The 7,011-nt window shown below is 34.5% G+C and overlaps 3 long non-coding RNA genes across 3 annotated transcripts in view; 1 reads left to right on the forward strand and 2 right to left on the reverse strand.

The window, feature by feature from the left end:
- Positions 1-7,011, reverse strand: part of LOC128249081 (uncharacterized) — a 33,068-nt gene that overhangs the window by 16,210 nt on the left and 9,847 nt on the right. The gene's annotated exons all lie outside the window — the stretch shown is intronic.
- LOC128249085 (uncharacterized) lies at positions 3,154-7,011 on the forward strand. The gene is made up of 2 exons (XR_008265211.1): positions 3,154-3,239; positions 6,634-7,011. It is a non-coding gene; the product is annotated as an uncharacterized LOC128249085 (long non-coding RNA).
- The window catches only part of LOC128249082 (uncharacterized), a 5,482-nt gene continuing 2,671 nt past the window's right edge, over positions 4,201-7,011 (reverse strand). The window contains exon 2 of the long non-coding RNA XR_008265208.1: positions 4,201-4,706. This is a non-coding gene — a long non-coding RNA (uncharacterized LOC128249082). The remainder of the gene's footprint in view (positions 4,707-7,011) is intronic.

Genomic DNA, 7,011 nt, shown 5'->3' on the forward strand with positions numbered 1-7,011 from the left:
TTTTCCGAACAAAAATAAGGAGCTTGCAGAATATTAGGTCAGGGTACTTGATTCCACGCAAAAAAAAATCCGAGTTTTTTTTTTCCTTTCCAGTGAAAATCGTGCGGGTAAAAGAATCAAAATGTAGAAAGAAAATTTCTGGTATTCATTCAAATCATGTTCTTCGGTGACTCGTTAGCGATGTAGCTGAAGACGGAGAGTCTTCAACATGGAATTGAAACAGTTACGATCGGCACGGCAAATAGGGAACTGGCGTGTTTACTTCTCTCTCGCTCTGTCTATTCTATGTACGTCATGAATAGTATTAATTTCAAGGACTTTCAATAACTCGTGTGTATATGCGTGCGCGTTAATTTTCCTTGTGATTTTCATATTATCAAGTGACACTGCATTCCTACAGACTTTTTCGAAAGAAAAAGAAATAGAAGTACAAGAAAACGACAGAGAACAAGTAACATGATCACCTTTATACATGAAAATAACTTTCTAAACATACACACTACTGTATAGATACATAAAAAAAAAGCATTTCAAGAGGAATAAGTTAGGGAATAAATAAGAATGGTAATATCGTAAAAGTACGTTCTTACCATTAAAGATGTCGACTATTGTGTGAGGGATGGTGATGGAATGAGCGTTACAAGGAGGATGAGGGGACAATGTTTACTATCTTTATAGTTCATTAGGCCCGTTGAACATTAGTTTGTGGGATGAAGAACTTATCCAAAGTTGATTGTTGTTTATGATACATCATCTTTTAGTACAGCTCAGTGTAGGAATTCATTGTAAACTCCACTTGTAATTTTTATGTTACGTTCACAATCAAAACTTGCAGATCATCCTCTATATGTGCCATCCTTGAACAATAATATTTGCAGTCAGTTTATGTGGTGTAGGTAGAACTTCCGTTGTCGCGTCTGAATTCTCAGCTTGTTCTTTATATTTTAAAACATCAGCTCTTCATTAGATAAACTTTCTCTCTTGAACACTAGCAACTCTATCACATCATCCTCTATGACTTCTTCAAATCCTACATTCTTTGAAAGTATTACAATATCTTTCTGAATTTGGTATAGACTTTCTGCTTGGGGAAAACTTGTAATATCACGGATGCAGTCTGTCCATATATTTTTCAAAACGCTATTCGTAGTTTAGGTTTCATTACATTCCATGACTCAGCTATATCATCCACAGTCTTTGTTATGTTGAATTTCTTCCAGAAATCTTTAACTGTAATCTTTATTCTCCCTGTCAGTTGCTTTCATAAGTTGTTTGAAAGTTCTTCTCATATAATATATCTTGAAGTTAACTACTACACCTTGATCTATTGGTTGGAACGTAGTTATATTCTTGTAGACATATTCTACTCTCACATAAACAGAAAGGTCATCTACAGGGCCGGCCTTAAGCCGATTGGACCGATTGCTTCCAATCGGGCCCCGCATTCAAGAGACCACATCCTATACTGCTACATTTCATAAAGGCAGTCTCCCTGAAGTCTTTCAAAATAATCTACACGGTCTTTCAAAAAAAAAAAAAAAAGAAGACAAAATCATACTTTCTACACAAGATATCAAAAGATAAACCCATCCTTCCAAAACTGCTCGGGTCAACCGCTGAATCTGAAGAAATTTATTGTATTTTTAGTGTAAGGGTCAATATGTGCGTTTGTATGTGAATGTTTGGGAGTGTCTATGGGGATGTTTGGATAAAATGCTTGTGTCTGTGAGAGTATGAATGTGGCTGAATTGTATGTGTATATGTGTGCGTATGTTTGTGTGTGTGAGTTTCTATGAATATGTTTAATTTTGGGGGAAACTTTTTTTATTTCAATAAAGAGTATTTTATGTGTAGCGTACGCCTTAAGGGTAAATGTAACTGCTGACACTCACAGAAAACCTATTGTTTTACCGTGAGAAAACTGCTGTTGAAAATGAATGGGTTATTTCCCTTGGCTGTTAAAATCTGGACGAATGGGTTATTTCCCTTAGCTGATAAAATGAAATATATTAGATATATATAAGAATCCCTTCCAGGGGCCCTATTATCGATTTTTTTTCAACAGTCTTAGCATGTCATGAGGTTTCCAGACATAAGTTATACTCACTTGTCAAGTTTCATCAAAATCGATAAAACGATGTAGGAGGAGTTAGCTAACAACTCTACAAACACGCCCACAGACAGAATTTCCCACTTATGTAGTATATATATATATATATATACGCGCGCGCACACATAAATATAAACATAAAACGTGTATCTATATACATGCATATCATCATTATTTAACGTCCCTTTTCCATGCTGACATGGGTTGGACGGTTTGACAAGGGCCAACAAGCCACGGGCTACGTCTGTCATCTGTCTAGTTTGGCATGGTTTGGCATAATAGACATTTTTATATTTTCACGATTCTATAGACCTTGGTGCAAGTTGACTGGGAATCTGGGGCCTTCCAAAACTGTTCCTAATTGGGTGCCGCACCTCTTAAGGCCGGTCCTGGTCATCTAAGTTCGCTGGGTGGTTCGGTGCATTGCTTTGTTGGAAATATTATGTCTGGCACTGTACTCCAGGACAAAAAAACGTTTGTAAACCATTCTTTGAAAAGACTCTTGGTCATCTATGCCTTATTTGGATATCAAATCAAAGGCAGATTAAACTTTGTGTAACCCTTGAAAGCGTTTATATTTTCAGAGTGATATACATATAGGTACTTTAATTTCATATCACCAGAGACATTTCCTCCCTAATGAATAGTCAGATGATTTGGGGAAGCTTTCAGTCTTAGTGTTGACTTTTCTTCTCGAGAAATAAAAGTTCTAGCCAGGTATGCACTTTCAGAAAAGTGCAGCCTCATAAACATATACTTGTACTGGTATGTAATTCCCTTCAGCAATCATTTTCTTTAACTGTACAGGAAAATTAGTAGTAGCCTCTGTGTCAGCACTCGCAGTTTCACCAGACATTTTTACGATGTACAAATTCACGCGCTTCTTAAACCTTTCAAATCAACTTTTACTAGCCAAAAAAAGGGTTTGTTGCAGAAGCATGGTTGCTCTTGAATTTTAGCTACCTACATTATGACGTTTTACTTTTAGCTACTTATTTTGGTTCACCACGTGATGGTCAGGTCTATTTTGCTTTACTTGGACCGTCCATCCCTTAACGTGATGGACTAGCCTAGCGTCTGTACATCGACTATGAAATGGGAAGATTTTGCTAGTTAATTCCTAAGGGAGGTGAGTTTTTGCTACGAGCGGTCTTGGATCTTTGATGTGAAAGCAGTTTGATACAATTTTTCAGCTTCAGCTTGAACAGAATTGTAACCGGAATCCTTGACGCTATGCTTCGCGTCTTAACAACATTCTAAACAGAACTGTAACCAGAATCTTTGATGTTATGCTTCAGGTTTTTCTAACCTTTTGTCTTCATTTTTACGAGAATTTTAATCTATACAATGTATTGACAATTATTAATGTCATACCAGTTTTGCTGTATCTGATTTTAGCGACGGTAATAAATGTTTCAGTGCGGTCAATTATAACTTGTCTTTGCATTTATATATTGATATCTATCCTGACTTCATTTTGCAGAAGGCATAATATCATCAGACCTTAAACCGCATTATGTATAACAACCACACATTCTTTCGCTAAATGTTTTTCATGAGAAGTTTTATCTTCCCTTTTCGACTAATCGTCATATAAGCCTTTGGCTCTTTTTTGAATTACTATCGTGTTTATCGGCACTTTACGCCGATTCTGATCCTTGACCTATTCACCAAAAAAGTTGCTCCATTTTAAGCATTACATTAGATCTATGGAAAAATAAGGTCCGGACAGTTCTTGAGCATGTATTGTTTCCACTGCAGACGTTGCAAGATTTAATGTTTTGGCAAATTTAGTTTTACTTCCACATCAAATCCTTTTAAAACATCAAATTTAGTATCCAGTGTAATCGCTTTGCTGTTCCTTTTCGCACTGTTGCTTTCAGTGTACTTGATAGCTTCTTTCCAGACATCTTAAACTGAAGGCAAATCCAATAGTAGCGGCGATTAGTTACTCACAACAAATATGTAACAAAAAAAGAAGAAAGAAGGAAAACTTGGCTCAGGAATGATTTGGGCACAGGTTCGGTATTACGTGTCAATAGTGAAAGTAAATATAACGTGTCAAAAGAGAAAGAATAAAAGTGAAATAATCACGATTCACATTAATATTTATTTGCATTTAATTGGGGAGGCGTCTAAAATAGTACAACTTTTTTATTATGTGGAGATGTGAAATGACTCGAATAAATATTATTGTATGTTATGAAAAGACAATTTGATGCACATTTTTAATCTTTTCATAAAACAACTCAAAACAGTAATGTGTAAATTGCTTCATCTTTGAATTCATAGCGTCACATAAATTCAATGAGGTGTGGATCCAATAAGCATTGAGCTGTTCCATTTTTTCTTGTTTTTTTTTTGCATGCTTACACAAACATTCAATGTGATTAATTGTAGCCAATGTCACAGGATCAACAAAATTAACAGAATGATTGATCCTTAAATGTTCACAACCAAGTTGATTTATTGTATCATATGCACGCCAAAGGTCTCAAATGATTGTAGTTCCGGGTAAGATATAATCTTGGATAACGGCAAGGAGTGTGTTGGCTGTACGGTCTGCTACTACCACGGTCAAACTAAAGCGTTTGACCTGGTGACAAAAAGGAATAAAAATTAGTCTAATAGGTGTAAAACAATTTGCTGGGAACGAATATGAAGAAGAACATGCGCGCTCGCGAACGGGGGGTGGGAAGAGGGCCTCACCGGAGCCAAGAAACAAAAGAAAAATAGTGTAATAGATGTAAAACGACTTGCTCTGAACGAATATGAAAAAAAAAAAAAAAAAATACGCTCTCGCGAAAGGCGGGGTGAGGAGAGGACTCGGAACATTCACATCGTCACATATCGTCATTCCATGGCCTCTGAATTATTGTGTTTGACCCGGTGACAAAATTTTTTTAAAAAATAGTCTAATAGGTGTAAAACAACTTGCTGGGAACGAATATGAAGAAAAAAATGCGCGCTCGCGAACCGGGGTGGGGTGAGGAGAGGACTAGGAACATTCACGATGTGAATGTTCCGAGACGCCTCACCGGAGCCAAGAAACAAAGGAAAAATGGTGTAATAGATGTAAAACAACTTGCTCTGAAAGAATATCAAGAATACACACACACACACATATATATATATATATATATACATATATATATATATAACTTTTATAAGGAATATTCTAAAAGAATATGTAACTGAACTTATATTGAGTGCTCTATTATTTTGAGCAAATAAATATATTTGTATATATGTGTTTTTATATTATTAATAAATTCATAAAATTATCAATAATATTCTCAGGAAATCAATATTTAATATTTCGAAAGATATATATTCAATATGACATGGTAATATAATAAATTTAATATTTAGAATATACGAAATATAAATATAAATATATATAAAAATATGAATGTAGATAAAGATACATGTGAATATAAATGCGTGCAAAAATTATGCGTAATTAAGCATGAATATTATAAAGTCTAAAATTTTAAAAAACCCTAAAATTTAAAAAATTAAACATCTGACGATCGTTTCGCGCATATTAATATAATCACAATGTGATCAAAAGATCAGCATATTATCAGTAATTCCGCTCTTCGGAGATGAATTAAGAACTAATGGTATATGTAATATTAATTAAAAAATATTAAAAATATTAAAAAATTAAAAATATTAAAGTGTATACTGTCCTTTAAATAAATTGTAAAGTTAATCCTCCTATAATTTGGAAAGTTCATTTTTTTATCCTTTGTTGAAATTATATATATATATATATATATATACACACACATATACATATATACACAGACGAGCTTGTGTGTGTGTGTGCAAACCCACATAACTTCTGAAGTTCACAACTGATTTTCTCCAAACTGGTAGCATACATTACTGATGTTACAGAGATGGTTTTAGACTCTTAAAAATTTTCACATAATGATGAATAGGCCCTCTGGGAGCAAAAAATACCATTCCCTGGGATACGTAGACAAGGGAGGTAACTCTTTGCGAAGTAACTTTCAGATATTGATTGTCTTCCGTACATCCAGCGGAATTAATCCGCTGAATGTTTTTCATCTTTTTAAACTATTGATATTAATTAATGTTCTTTTTTTACTGACAATTCTTAAAATTTGCCAAGATATTCATATTATTTACCTTTTTTATTGATTTCATTATTAATGTACAATTGTTATCTCATTTTATTACATCATATTTCTTGACATAATTTCTTCAAAGAGGAGATCCTCCATTGGTCGAAAAATTATCACAGTCTCTATTGGTTGTGTGAAAGAGCAATACTGGCTCTTGAACCAGTATTTCCTTGCGAGAGACCATCCTCTCCTGAGGCTAACATAACCTCTAAGTGAATTCTATATAATGTTTAATATATATATATATATATATATATATGTGTGTGTGTGTGTGTGTGTGTGTGTGTGTGTGTGTGTGTGTGTGTGTGTGTATATATACACACACATATATATATAATATATTCTTCTTTCTTTTATTTGTTTCAGTGATTTGACTGTGGCCATGCTGGGGCACCACCTTTAGTCAAACAAATCAAGCCCAGGACTTATTCTTTGTAAGCCTAGTATCAGTAAATCGGTATGATTTTACATAAAATGTGCCTTTTAAAAATTAAATAAAATATATAAAAAAATTGAATGAAATTAACAATACAGGAACAATACAAATGAAGCGACGATCAGGCCACGCTCCGACCACACAAGCCCCGATCTATCGCTGGTACCTTTTTTTTGTTCTTTTTACCCCGTCTATTCACACGGTTTCTTTCACGCACAACACTCGTGCAACATGCTTCCATCTCTTTTGGAACGTACACTCCGACAGACATCGCTTCTCCAGCCACACTTTCCTTTTCAAATGAAAAG

The sequence above is a fragment of the Octopus bimaculoides genome, chromosome 11 (assembly GCF_001194135.2).
Source record: "Octopus bimaculoides isolate UCB-OBI-ISO-001 chromosome 11, ASM119413v2, whole genome shotgun sequence".
Classification (NCBI taxonomy): domain Eukaryota; kingdom Metazoa; phylum Mollusca; class Cephalopoda; order Octopoda; family Octopodidae; genus Octopus; species Octopus bimaculoides.